A 12,696-nucleotide genomic window follows, 5' to 3' on the forward strand; every position below is an offset into this window, starting at 1 on the left:
GGATAACCGGCACTGAAAGCTTCTTAGATCTGTGTCTTTTACTGCGCCGCTTCCTTGCTTTTCCTCCTTCCTCTGAAAACGCTCTGTTCAGTTGACTCCATCCGAGTCTCATCCATGTGCACATCCCACTCGCTGTGATTGGTCACACCCATTTTGCCGGTACGGAAGTCGAGATAACTGACAAGCGTTGCCATATCAGCTGTTTGTGAAATGGCACATCCTTCAGAAATCCAGCCTTAACTTTTGAACATGTTGTGCCTCTTCTGTGGAATCACTTCCATTTAATTTAGCGTTGCGTTCAAGGACCTCCTCGGCGGTGTGGTGCATTCAAAGACAGTTGGTGACGACTGCTGGCTCTCCTCTGGGACTCAGACGTGTGAACAGCTGATTGTAAAAATATTTATTTGCATCTACAGTGTTTCCTGCAGGATAAAAGTTTAGCCAGGGGGGAACGTGTGTGTGTGTGTGTGTGTGTGTGTGTGTGGGGGGACGAGCGATGCCGAGAGTTGCCGAGCGGGGGGAAGCGATGCCGAGCAGCGCGCTGCTCACACGGAGTGTCCAAGCAGCCGCCGCTGCTGCTCCGCCATGCGCAACTGCAAATTAGCCGCAAACGCGGCGCTTTTTTTTTTCTGTCCGTTGTCCAGGCACTGCAGAATTTAGAACGGGCGGGGCGCCCGGACTGAGAAGGTCTGACAGAAACCCTCATGGGACGATTGTATTTTCACTGACCTGCTGCAGTGACGCTGCTCTGATAATAAACATGCTACGTCTTGGTGTAGCACACGATGTGCTGTTATGCTAGGATAGCTCCGATGCACCACAGACATGCTGCACTGTGTTTACATTTCAACTTGTAGTGATCCCACACTTTGCGTCCCAAAACGCTTACTATTATTATTATTATGGTAGAAAACATTCCCCCGCTTGCCCCGTGTGGCAGATAACCCCGCTATTTACTCGCCAAACAGAAAATTCATCTGCCGTTTGGCTGTTAATTTCGGACGTTGGTGGTAATTCTAACTTTTTTGCGCTATTCCCCTATCAGCTGATGATTTCATCGAGCACCCAACCTTACCATCTAAAATAACTTTTATAGCTAACACAGAATAAACACAGGACACTGAAAAGTTCTAACTCACCGCTTCTGCAAAACAGTGCCGAGCAAAATGCCGTCGGCAGACAGAGACTGGAGGATTTGTCTTCTTCTAAAAGAAATAATTCCCACTGCTGCCTGGCGATTTTGTCTTCAGGAAAGCCAAATAAAACTGCCTTTCCAGGATATCCAAATAAACATTTTCTGGGAGCCATGTTCTCTGGATCTAACACCAACACACCACACCAGGCACAGAGAAGCCAGGGCCGAGTCTGAGCATGACCATACTGGGAAGCCCGGATCACATCTACGTCACAACGGTCCGGCTTGAAAACCCTCAGTGAAACAGAGCCTTCACAGTCAGGAAGAACTGTTTTCAGGGCTTTCCCTTTAAACAACTGGAAGGAACAGTCCTGGGGTCTATTTCACCAAGCAGGTTTAAAGAAAACTGTGTTCAATAACCCGGAAATGAGGGAAACTCTGAGATTTCCATTCCACAAAGGGAGAGAACTCAAACCAGAGACAGAGGAGTAACTCCAGCCTGTTCCACCAGGAGAGGGAACTGAAACTGTGGGTCAGTTACCGCAGTAACACACTGTGATTCTAACGTGGTTGGAAGCAGGTTTTTCTCAGTCAACCCTGAAGTTTCTCTCTGGCTCCGCCCCCTTTCAGCCACACGCGCTGATCCACTTCCTCATTCTTTCAGTCAGCTGGTGAGTTTTTCTGTAGCTGTCAAAATGTCATGTCCTTTTATCAGCGATCCTGCAGATGAAGGAGCAGCATTACTGCAGCGGGAAATGAATATTCGTCGGGAGATTATTCACAGACCGCAGAGATGTTTTGACGTTTCCAGACAGTTATCTTTTTGAATGGTACCGCTTCACGTCTCAATCCATATGCTGCATTTCACAATCTTATCTGTTCATACATTTGCAACATAACCAAACGTAGTCGCCACTCACATCCCAGCAGATATTGTGTGTTGCACTGCGGTTCTTCGCAAATGGGAGTTTTTTATATAGAACTGGAGATGTAGAGTACTTTGGAGTTTAAATCACCACCATCATCACCGCCACAGCAAATAAAAGACATGGCACACATTTCCTTTTGTCATCTTTGTTTCCTACTAAAAAAAATAAAATAAAGGGTTTAGTTCATGTTCCAATAGTGAACATAATTCACTGTGACCATGAACCCACCTGCAACTTGTGCTCCAGTATCTCAGTTTCCAATTTCGTCTTCTTCATCTGGAGGTCCAGATCCTGCTGTTCTTTAAGGGATTTCTCTATCTTGTTAAGTAGGTGGATTTTGTAAATTTTTTGACTGGTAACTGGGAATACATAGAGGACATTAAATGATCCAGCTGCACATGAACTGAATGAAATGAACCTCTGGTGTTTACAGAACATCATCTCACAGTGTTGATCTGTGGTGTGGGAGTTGAGGGACCATCCTGCTGCTGACCAGCCATGATCTATTACAAAGGATGACAATTTGAATATTTCAGTGTCGGCTAAATGTCAAGCTCTATGTTGTAGCATAAAGGGGCTCCAGCAGGCAGATAGAACCTTCATAATCTGGGTCAAAAAAAAGAAAAGGACATGAAAGACAAAATACATATTTGCATCAATAACATTTTTAAAATATTATACTCAAATAATAGATAATAATATTAGCTTAAATAGGATTAATTATTTAACATAACATGATATGGATTTGTGACATAAAACAACTACACAGTCCATCAGCCACTTAGTATTTATGCTACTTTACAATGTTAAACATGCTTAAAAAGATGTCCCTCAATGAGATTATGCTGAGGTCTTTTGAACAATGTGTTTATATTTCATCTTTAGCTGCTGTGCTTCTTACCCACGTGATTACAACTAAATGACATACCTTAATAGGTAACCATTCAAACAGTTTCCCTGTAATAATATTTTTAATATTCAATAATATTCTGATATAAAGGACTGCATTTAAACTTATGCATTGACACGGGCAGCAATTTTCTGCCATGGCATCTCTCTCTCTTCGCTGCTGCCGCTCTCTGTTTCTCTGTTGCCATGGTGACTCGTCGAATCGGTGCTCCATTAATGCTGGCTTTTTATAGTTGTCGTGCACGTGCTAAACTCCAGGTGAAACTACTTCAAGTTGAGTAATCCAACTTCAATCAGCTGTTGTGTAACCGAAAACCCAGCGTTTTCCATCTCCGAGTAGATCAACACAGATTTCAGGATTTCACTCAGAGTTTTTTTCAACCTGCTTGGTGAAATAGACCCCTGGTGTTTGAGATACATTTATAAATACGAGGGCGTACCCACAAGTTCCCGGAATTTGACTGTAACTTTTTATTTCTGACATTTCAAAATAAAACATCACCGTCGCCTTGAAAATAATCTCCATCCGCATTAATGCAGCGCTCCAGCCGTGTCTCCCACTTCACCAATGTGTCGTGACACCCGTGCGTAATCGTGCCATTTTGAGCCGGCTGCGATTTTTCTGTCACCTCCTCCACATCTGCAAACCGCTGTCCCTTCAGCTGCTTCTTCAACCTGGGGAACAAGAAAAAGTCACTGGAGGCTTCATCTGGCGAATCAGGCGGATGGGAGAGGAGATTCATCCCATTCTTCTCCAGAAACTGCGTGAGGCGCAGCGCCGTGTCCGCTGGCGCTCTGTGGTGGTGGATCAACCGGCTCCACTCCGCCACGACGCTCTGCTTCCTCCTCACATCCTCACGGAGCATCTGAGGACTTCCTGTAGTAGTCCTGGTTTACAGTCTGACCTGGAGGGACAGACTCGCTGTGGACGAGACCCTGGACAGCCAAGAAGCAGCTCAGCATTGTTTTCACGGCTGAGCGGACCTGACGCGCCGACATCTGGCCCTTCTCAAACCCCCGGACCACTCATGGACCTGAGTCTTCCCCAGAGCAGCATCCTTGTAGGCTTGCTGCAACAAGCTGAGTGTTTCTGCTGCTGTTTTTCCAGCAAAAAGCAGAATTTAATGTTTGCGCTGCTCTGGCTTCACAGTCAATGTCACCATTTTGGAAAAAATCGCAGACCACCGCTGCACTCTGTTGCTATAAATAGCACCTGACAGGCGTCAGTGTCACTCTGGGAGCTCAGCTTTTTCACAGATATGCACAAGGCTTACCTGCAGCACATCTGACGGCCTGAAGTCAAAACTCACATTATTAGTATTTTATGACCTAATTCCATTTTCTTTTGGGTACCCCCTCGTATGCTAGTTGTGGTCACAGTGTGGCAGTGGCGGTTCTAGACCAATTTTACTGAGGGGCCTGGCTGAGGCCAGGGTTTTTGTCAGAGGGGCACATTCAACCCTGGGCAAAAAAAGACAAAGATTAAAAATCTTATTTTATGTATTTTTATAAAAGAAAAAAAAAAAACCCAAAAAAAACCAGTGTTACCCATTGTAACCAGAGTGAATGGTTCAAAATATCACATTTCAGAGGAATATAAAAAGATAATATTTCACAAAAATATAACAATGCTATATACTGGCTGCCCTATTACAAGGAACTGTGTTTTTCGGTTTTGATGATTTGCTGCCCTATTACAGCAACTGTATTCTGCGGTTTTGATGATTTCTGGCAAACCGATCAAGAAATGAGTCGAGATTCAATGCCTTTGCCCTCCTAGACTCGATGCTCAGTACTACCAGATTGCTTAATCTCTCATCATTCATGGTGGATCTGAGGTATGTTCTCACAAGCTGTAACACAGAAAAACTCCGCTCGCAAGAAGCAGTACTCACTGGGATCGCAATTCCTATTTTGCACAGTCTGTAGAGCTCAAAAAACACTTCTTTATATGGCTCAGTGAACTGTACTAGCTCCACTGTACTGGGGGGTCTCTGCATTCCAGTCTGTATTTTCCTTTCTAAGATCCTTTTGAACCAATAATTGAGTCATACATTAGAGCAAATAAGAATAGAGCTGTCTCTTTCAGGAATGCATCTTTTTGGGGATTTAGAGCGTGGATGCCATTCATTATGTCACAGTTTCTCTGAGAAAATCGTCTTTCAAGCTCACTCAGCATTAGATCAATGACAGGGTAGAAAAAGTTTGTACGAAACCCGTCTTTATCTCTTCCTAACTCTCTCTGCCCAACAGTGGTCAGTACGCAGTGCTCCCTGAGTTTAGAGCTTAGAGTTCTTTGTCATTTTGCAGGTGGTGGTGTTAGATCACACTGCCCAAAAACATTCAACACTTCATCCCACACATCATCAAAAAAAGGCTCCTGCCTGAAATCATTCAATGTCTGAACTAAAGCTTCAACTAAATCTACAGCCTTTGAAATGTCAAGTGTTGGAGACTGTAGCATATCAGACAGAAGTTTTGTTTCTCCAAACACTTTACAGAGTGTAACAAGATGCTCTGTGAATTCAAAATCGATCAGTGCCAGCAGACCTCGAGCCTCAACAGATCTTTCACCACCTTCTTGAGCTGCCTCTTGCGGCAGTCGCTTTAGGGCAGGCAGTCTATCCATGATGTTACGTAGAGCTATAAATCGACATGTCCAGTGAGTGTCACTTAAAAGCTGGAGCTCTCTTGGTGCACCTTTGTACATCTCTCTTTGTATAGCCAGTCATTTAGGATGGACAGCAGATCCAGATGTAAACACATATAGTTTTTCTAGTAAGTAGAAGAACTCCTCTACCTCCGGGACAGCTTTGACTGTGTCTACTTGTGATCGGATGCTTGGGAAAGGGTTTTGTTTTTATTTTGTGTGCTGTGGTTTGCTGTGTTTGCCTTTGGTTTTCTTTTTTTTTTTTTTTCTGAAATAAGCTCTTCCTCTTTCACCTTGATTGGAACCCCTGTCCATGTGAGACTCCAGCCAATCCTGTGTTCAATCAGCGCTCCTGGGCTGTGGCAAATTGACAGGTGCATAAAAGGCAGTGCGGCTGTTGGCAGCAAGGGAGCAGCAGACACAGGGGAAGCAGCGCACCGGGAGGAGAGCAGCCACACCGCCAAGGGAGCACACTCTGGAGCCGTGACGGAACCAGGACGGAACCAGGACGGAACCAGGACGGAACCAGGACGGGGACCAGCGGAGCGATCCAATTCGAGCACCACACACTGTTGACATGCAGCAGCAGGGAGGAAACCCTGCCACGCCCCTGAGTATTATACTGGTCAGGTGTGGTGCTCACTACATGGCCTAGAGCTTGGAGTCGTTTGGTCCCTGCTTTGTGCTGGCCCGGTTTGTGTATGTGGTAGGCACCGTCCGGACGTCCCCCTGGTGGTCGGAGCAACAGGAGAAGGAGGAACTACACCCCACACCGGACGGCGTTGGGATTGCCTTGGGAATCCAGCCTCCATCCACGCGGTGTGGAGAAGCCCTGCCCCCGGAGCAGCACCCAGGAACTGATATTGGGAGTGCGCGGACCTCCCACGCAGTATTTTAAAGACACTTTCAGAATGGTTTCAACCATTGTATTGTTTTAACCTTTTATTCTTCTTTTAAGATTATTTATAGTTTTAGCTGAATTTCTAATATTCTAGGTTAAAGGTGCATTAAGGAGTTTTACAACCTTAAAAATACTTATTTTCCACCATAAATATGTTACACATTTTTAATGCTGTGTACAATGTGCCCTAACATATTCATTACCAGTACCTCTAACAGCGCTAAATTGTCACTTGAAAGTCACAGTGCCGGTCCGGCACCAGAGTTTTTTTGGGGAGAATTTGAAAGGAATGAGTAATGCGTGCTCCGGCTGGTTAGGTTTCATTATGTCCGCCATTACTCCGCCAGATGCTTAGTGAGCAACAACTGAGCAGGATCTTCCAGGAAGTAAGAACAGACTGGCTTCTAGCACTGCCACAGCTCCACACAGACTCCACCAGGTAAAAGAAACTTAAATCTTACTTGAGCGCTTCTAAACGAGTGAAGACGGAGTCCCCCTCTTCCGTGCATGCGAGTCACAGGGACGAGTTTTTCACTAAGCTGTGTTATGCCCAAGGCCTGCAGGGGGCGCTGTTTCGCATAAAACGTGCAAACTCCTTAAGGCACCTTTAAATAAACTGAAACTTGTACTTGATTACTTGGATTGCTCTTTGTTTGGTCCCACCTTGCTCTCACTCATCCAATTTCAATACTTTACCGGCCACCAATATTTATTTACACTCCCAATAAATACACTTTTAAACTATCCCCCCCCCCCCGTTACATACTAAAACTAGATTTAGACAGTGGGAGGTGCAGTGGATGTAAAAGGCATATTTTGCTTCCTCCTTGATTCTTGCCTGGACCCCGGAATGTTTACCACTCATGACAGAAGCCCCATCATAAGCTTGGCCTACAAGGTCCTTTTGGTACTCTAGACCATGATTTTCCAGTATGTGGACTATTTTCTCACTTCGCCCTGAAGTATTGTGCTTCTCTGTGGATTCAAAATGAAGAAAACTTTACTGGATAGCTCCATTGTAGTAGTACCTTAGTACGAGAGAGATCTGTTGTTTTTTCTTTACATCTTTTGTTTCATCTGCTATGATGCTGAAGACTTCACTGTTTTTCACTTCTGTAATTTCAGTTCGAACCATATCTGCTAAGCAATCCAGAACATCATTCTGAATGATTTTGCTTGTGTACTTTGCATTATGAATGGAAGTCAACCTTTTTTTAACAGCTTTGTCGTGGTTAGCAATTGTGTTGAGAATTGCCCTGAAGTTCCCTTTATTATCTGAGTCTGCAGACTCAGAGTGACCTCTTTCAGCCATGTCCTGAGTGGCAGTAAGTAACAGCACTTACCCTATTGTTTTTATGCATTCCCAATTTTCTCTGATCTGTCCGTTATGCTCCTTGTTTAAGGCATTGACCAGCGTTGCATTCGCTGCTGCAGCTCTCTGATAGTCCCGCCATGTAACAATGGCTTGTTTGTGCCGCTCAGACCTTGCATGCAGTGCAAACCCCCCCGCTCTGTAAGATGCTTTCTTCCAGTTTGTGAACCCAACTGGTGAGTCAACGACTGCGTCTGGGGTATTGGGAGGGCTAAAGTGTCTGCAAGCGTAACAATACGCAGAGTCCAGCTGTTTGGAATATTCAAGCCAGGGGTGGACGTGGTACCAGGCTGCCTTGAAGGTCCTCCTCCTGTCCCGTGTCAGGGTCCTTGGAAATGATGTTAGGTCTGGCTGCATTGGTGGGTCTTCTTTGCATTTGCTGATGTCTGTGGAGAAAGACAAACCGAATATATGAAAACATAAATTCTGCATGGACACAGTATATAACATATAGCTCTCAGACACTGATTCACTGCATATACTTAACAAATGTATTAATTGTAATTTTATTGTATTCAGTACGTTCTTTCATTGTATTCTAGAGCCTGATCAGACACAAATACTGCAAATACACGGCCATTTTCCCATTTTTAAAGGCAACGTTGCATGTATCGTCCCTGCTAAACATTAAAATAAAAAGTCACACACACACACAAAGCAGGCAAATTTTCTTTTCAACATCAAACCTGATGGTCCGGTGCTTCTCTGTCTGTGTCTCACACTCCACTTCAGTCTCAGCTTCTTCACGCTCAGCTTCTTCACTCTCTTCATCTGCCTCTCTCTGAAAATCAGTGTCTCCGAAATCATCTGGCTCTGTCCCCGAGGCGCTCTCAACACCACCATTTGGCTCTCTCTGTGCCTGCTGATGCCTTTCCCTTTTTGATGCAGGAATAGGACGAAATGTTCTTTTCATCTTTATTTAGAACCATAGACACAAAATAATGGAGAGGAATACACAACACTTAAGCAACCCAGAGTATAAATTACATAATAGCTGTCCACTGAGTCCAACCGGCGTGACCGGAGGAGTTATGGTCACGGTGTTGGGGGCAGGGGCTCAGAGGTCACTGCGGTTGGACCAGATGTCTTCTCATGGTGAAATTCTGTCCGCATACTGGCATTGGTGGTTCAGTGGTAGAATTCTCGCCTGCCACGCGGGAGGCCCGGGCTCGATTCCCGGCCAATGCAGCAGGGCTTTTAATCTGCCTCAGCTGGACCTGTTGAAGTTCCTGAGTGATCCAGGTCTTCAATGACAAGGCAGTCATGCCCAGGATGAAAAGCAGAGTCTACATCTGCTGGTCATACTGAAAGAGGAATATGCAGAGTGCAGTTACTGTCCTGTCGTCAACAGTTTTCATTCTGAAGAAAAGTACAACTGGGAAGTACCTTCCTGGTTCTAGTAGTCTGTCTCTGCTTAATGCTTTCAGTCGTTGGTCACCACTTCCCGCTTGTGGCAGTCCGTCATTACTTGGTGGTTCCTGCAAGCCGTCTCTTCTTCCTGGTTCCTGCGGCCTGTGGCCACTTGCTTCTGGTAGCTTGTCACAACTTCCTGGTTCCAGGAGTCCATCACTACTTCATTTTTCTGGTAGTCTGTCACCATGTCCTGGTTCATGTAGTCAGTCACAACTTCCTGGTTCCAGTACTTCATTCTCTGGCAGTCCTGGTCTTTGAGATAAAGTTGTAAATCTGATAAAAGTCGACGCTCCTCTCTCTCTGACTGATAAACACACAACAACAACAACTGCTTTCCTTAACTCTGAGGAAGGAGCGAAACAGCGCCCCCATTTTTGCTCTAGTGGTGAAAACGAGTATTGAATCTGTACTGAAAGACACTCCCATTGAAAATGAATGGGGGAAGTTAAGGGAGTTCAGCTGAGCCACATGCGGCCGCCGTGCAGACCGGGGTTCGATTCCCCAACGGGGAGCGTGTCTGTTTCCATTGAAGTGACTGGCTGCTGTCAACAGCTTTTCTTGTCCGTGTCCTGTGCTTCATAGTTGGTACTGAGCCAAGTTGTGGGTGACAGCTGTCGGCGGAAGGTCACTCCTTCCTGGTTCCTGAAGTCTGTCACTCCATCCCAGTTGATGGTCGATGTAATCCAGGCTTGTTACATGATTACATAATCCTCGAGTTAGGGTTACTCTAACCCTAACCCTAATCTAATGATATATGATGATTTACCTAGATAAGACCAGACCTGGCCAATGACTGTTGAAGCTGGTGGAGATGAACCTGACCAGAAATTTCTTTCAGCTCAGTGGTGACTTTTGCCTGCAGGTGAAAGGAATGGCAATGAAGAAGGAGTTTGCCCCCCGCAACCACCAACATGTTGACAACTGACTGGGAGACCTGGGCCCTGCAGACATCTGGGGAGTGTGGTGCCATTCAGAGCGGGGTTTTAAAGTCTTCTTGGACAGTCACAACACCCACATCCAAATGGAAAATCTCTCCACACACTCTCTGATGGGATATTCGAGTTTTCTTTGAGCCTGCCAACACCCACACCCTCTTGTATAAAGCCGGTTTTCATCCAAGCCACACCTTTGCTGGATGAGCCAAATCTCAACTCCTCAGATCCCACAGAATCTGCTCCCAGCGGACTGATCCTTCTGAATCCACAAAGGTGCTGTTTGCAGCTGTGTCCACAAGAGGGCACTGCCACTGTGTCCTCAGGAAGAGCCTGAAATCGTTTGTCCAGATGAAACCTCCTGATGTGTCTGCTATCTCGGTCCTCAATAGCACAGACTCCCTGTCCACACTGTGGCTGGTCAGAATGCTCCTCGAGAACGTTGGGAACCTGCTCCAGGCCAGGCAGCTCCTGAGAGATGACAGAATATCTGGAGCCTTCAGGACCAACAAGTGAAGAGATCACTTGGTCCAGAGCGATGGACAAATGAGGCCTCATGAACTCATGAGCCCATCAGGGCTTCCTGGTTGTGTAGCTCGTCTCTTCCTCCTCTGCAGTAAACCTGCATGTTTTTGTGTTTGATTCAGGGAGTCTGGGTCTGAGTCTGAGTCTGAGTCAGGCATTTGGTGTTTCAGTGATAAATGTTCTCCTGCCAAGCTGGAGACTGTGGTTGGTGCAATGACTGTCATTTGTGTCTTAGCAGAGTTCCGAAAGAAGACATTTGTTAATTAGCATCTGGCAACGGCCGAAAGACAGTCGTGAGGTTTCTTAATGTGAGATCAGCTTGGTATGGCTGTACATCGTGTGGAGAACAATGGAAAGCTCTTAGAAGAACACAAGGGTGTGAGCCCAAGGTGTCAGAGGCACAGAAAACACCATGGAAATCCAGTGAGGGACAGCAAGAAGGCCAACGTTGATGGGTGATAAGAAAGACACTCCCCGTCGGGGAATTGAACCCCGGTCTCCCGCGTGACAGGCGGGGATACTCACCACTATACTAACGAGGAGAGGTGCCTTGCTGTCCACTGAGTCCAACCGGCGTGACCGGAGGAGTTATGGTCGCGGTGTTGGGGGCAGGGGCTCAGAGGTCACTGCGGTTGGACCAGATGTCTTCTCATGGTGAAATTTTGTCCGCATACTGGCATTGGTGGTTCAGTGGTAGAATTCTCGCCTGCCACGCGGGAGGCCCGGGCTCGATTCCCGGCCAATGCAGCAGGGCTTTTAATCTGCCTCAGCTGGACCTGTTGAAGTTCCTGAGTGATCCAGGTCTTCAATGACAAGGCAGTCATGCCCAGGATGAAAAGCAGAGTCTACATCTGCTGGTCATACTGAAAGAGGAATATGCAGAGTGCAGTTACTGTCCTGTCGTCAACAGTTTTCATTCTGAAGAAAAGTACAACTGGTAAGTACCTTCCTGGTTCTAGTAGTCTGTCTCTGCTTAATGCTTTCAGTCGTTGGTCACCACTTCCCGCTTGTGGCAGTCCGTCATTACTTGGTGGTTCCTGCAAGCCGTCTCTTCTTCCTGGTTCCTGCGGCCTGTGGCCACTTGCTTCTGGTAGCTTGTCACAACTTCCTGGTTCCAGGAGTCCATCACTACTTCATTTTTCTGGTAGTCTGTCACCATGTCCCGGTTCATGTAGTCAGTCACAACTTCCTGGTTCCAGTACTTCATTCTCTGGCAGTCCTGGTCTTTGAGATAAAGTTGTAAATCTGATAAAAGTCGACGCTCCTCTCTCTCTGACTGATAAACACACAACAACAACAACTGCTTTCCTTAACTCTGAGGAAGGAGCGAGACAGCGCCCCCATTTTTGCTCTAGTGGTGAAAACGAGTATTGAATCTGTACTGAAAGACACTCCCATTGAAAATGAATGGGGGAAGTTAAGGGAGTTCAGCTGAGCCACATGCGGCCGCCGTGCAGACCGGGGTTCGATTCCCCAACGGGGAGCGTGTCTGTTTCCATTGAAGTGACTGGCTGCTGTCAACAGCTTTTCTTGTCCGTGTCCTGTGCTTCATAGTTGGTACTGAGCCAAGTTGTGGGTGACAGCTGTCGGCGGAAGGTCACTCCTTCCTGGTTCCTGAAGTCTGTCACTCCATCCCAGTTGATGGTCGATGTAATCCAGGCTTGTTACATGATTACATAATCCTCGAGTTAGGGTTACTCTAACCCTAACCCTAATCTAATGATATATGATGATTTACCTAGATAAGACCAGACCTGGCCAATGACTGTTGAAGCTGGTGGAGATGAACCTGACCAGAAATTTCTTTCAGCTCAGTGGTGACTTTTGCCTGCAGGTGAAAGGAATGGCAATGAAGAAGGAGTTTGCCCCCCGCAACCACCAACATGTTGACGACTGACTGGGAGACCTGGGCCCTGCAGACATCTGGGGA

General features: G+C 46.3%; 3 non-coding genes across 3 annotated transcripts; 2 read left to right on the forward strand and 1 right to left on the reverse strand.

Moving 5' to 3' along the window:
• Positions 1-9,013: 9,013 nt before the first annotated feature.
• On the forward strand, positions 9,014-9,084 carry trnag-gcc (transfer RNA glycine (anticodon GCC)). The gene has a single exon. It is a non-coding gene; the product is annotated as a tRNA-Gly (tRNA).
• A 2,152-nt stretch (positions 9,085-11,236) lies between these two features.
• trnad-guc (transfer RNA aspartic acid (anticodon GUC)) lies at positions 11,237-11,308 on the reverse strand. Its single transcript has one exon. It is a non-coding gene; the product is annotated as a tRNA-Asp (tRNA).
• Positions 11,309-11,442: 134 nt separating this feature from the next.
• trnag-gcc (transfer RNA glycine (anticodon GCC)) lies at positions 11,443-11,513 on the forward strand. The gene has a single exon. It is a non-coding gene; the product is annotated as a tRNA-Gly (tRNA).
• Positions 11,514-12,696: the final 1,183 nt, after the last annotated feature.

This window comes from Salarias fasciatus, unplaced genomic scaffold (assembly GCF_902148845.1).
Source record: "Salarias fasciatus unplaced genomic scaffold, fSalaFa1.1, whole genome shotgun sequence".
Classification (NCBI taxonomy): domain Eukaryota; kingdom Metazoa; phylum Chordata; class Actinopteri; order Blenniiformes; family Blenniidae; genus Salarias; species Salarias fasciatus.